Here is a 1791-nt window from a genome sequence, read left to right as displayed (position 1 = left end):
AAAAAAAAAAAAAAAAAGAGATTAAAGCACAGAAATTAAACATGGACATACACAAACAGCAAAAGTGCTTGGTTCTTTTCTGATCAAAACAGTTCTAAGCTTAAAGCATATTGTAGTTTAATAGAAAGAACATGACAAAAGTCTGCTATCTACGGTCTGTGTTGTTACTTTCAGCATGTGATTAATTGTGTCGTCTGGTAAGATACAGTAAAGAATATGTATTCCATAGCATGTTTTAAAGAATGGATTAAATCAAGTATATTAAAGCACTTTGTGTCTATAGCTATCTACCCTGAAGGCTCCTAATCTTGTCTGATTTTAGAAGCTAAGTAGGGTCAGGCCTGGTTAGTAGTTGGATGGGAGACCTCCTGGGAATACAGGGTGCTATAGGCCTCTGCCTCTTGCTGGGTGCAGCGGCTCATGCCTATTATCCTAGCACTTTGGGAGGCAAAGGAGGGTGGATTGTTTGAGCTCGTGAGTTCAAGACCAGCCTGAGCAAGAGTGAGACCCAGTCTCTAAAAAAATAAAAAATAGCCAGGCGTTGTGGCCAGAGACTGTGACGCCATTGCACTCTACCCAGGGTGACAAAGTGAGACTCCGTTTAAAAAAAAAAAAAAAAAAGCACTTTATAAGTGCTACATAAACATTTTAACAAATGATACTGTTCCATATACACACATATAAGAGATGCTTGGGAAATTAACAAGACTAAAAATGGAAATGACTAAAACTATAATGGTACATAATTCCCCATGTATTCCACTGTTCAATTATGCCTTGAATAATTAGTTCTATAAGGATTGTTATTTATACAGTATTATATTTATCCTATGTCAAACCTCCAAAGTGATTTAGCAGTAAAAAATTATATATCTGGATATTTCACATGGATATCACAAGGCCAAGGATCAATAAATCCCATGAAACACTCATACCAGGAAATGTAGTTTTTTACTTTGTGTTATTTTGTTGCCCAGAGTCACAATTCAAACAAACTAAACACTGCTGGAAAGCTGAGGGAGATCAAATGTTTGTCAAATGTTTGCCTCAACAGAAAAATAGATCTAATGGCTTTTCATTGAGAAGGAAAAAACAAAACATCGCTAAGGGAAGAAGAAGATGCCATTTACCACAATAACCACTGGGAAAGCCTTCATTTGCCATCCAAAGCCTCAGTGACCACGATCATGTCTGAAATACTGTGCAGTGTAAGAGTAACTGGCACACAGCCATTCCATTTACCAATTCTATTACTTAGACATGAAATACTTAGCTGTATTTCCTCATACAATGACAAATAATCAAAGAAAGTAAATAACTGTCAAAAAACAACTTCATCCATTTATAGAGGCTAATATTTCCTCACAGTATAGCTTTTCTACACTGATTGTATGAAATCTTTCTTGTTTTAACAAAATATACTTGGCTAAAATATTATTGAGTCTCTTTCTCTGACTAAATGCTACATAAAGTCTGCAGGTCTTTAAATATCAGCTCAGAAACAGTGTGAAAGCTAACATATCTTTAAAACTAAATTTAATTAAATTTATTAAAATTAATAAAGGATCAGGGAGTCATTTAAAACCAGTAAAACCTCTTCATATACTAACTATAAGTAGATTAAATTCAGACATAAATGTTACACATGACACACCTAAATTTGTTTATTTCTTTAAGGGAATCATTTTGAGTCACTTTTATTCCAATGATATTGTCATTACTTGAAAATATCTTTGCGATCCTTACTTTCAAATACTACTAAGAACTAGTTTTTTTTTTTTTTTTTTTTTT

At 33.7% G+C, this 1791-nt stretch overlaps 1 protein-coding gene and 1 pseudogene across 3 annotated transcripts in view; one reads left to right on the top strand and one right to left on the bottom strand.

Moving 5' to 3' along the window:
* NF1 (neurofibromin 1) overlaps window positions 1–1791 on the bottom strand; it is a 293662-nt gene that overhangs the window by 95202 nt on the left and 196669 nt on the right. The gene's annotated exons all lie outside the window — the stretch shown is intronic.
* On the top strand, window positions 276–393 carry LOC111727563 (annotated as a pseudogene).

The sequence above is a fragment of the Otolemur garnettii genome, unplaced genomic scaffold (genome assembly GCF_000181295.1).
Source record: "Otolemur garnettii isolate 467f Iridium unplaced genomic scaffold, OtoGar3 scaffold00112, whole genome shotgun sequence".
Taxonomy (NCBI): Eukaryota; Metazoa; Chordata; class Mammalia; order Primates; family Galagidae; genus Otolemur; species Otolemur garnettii.
This window is presented reverse-complemented; position numbering and strand designations above follow the sequence as displayed.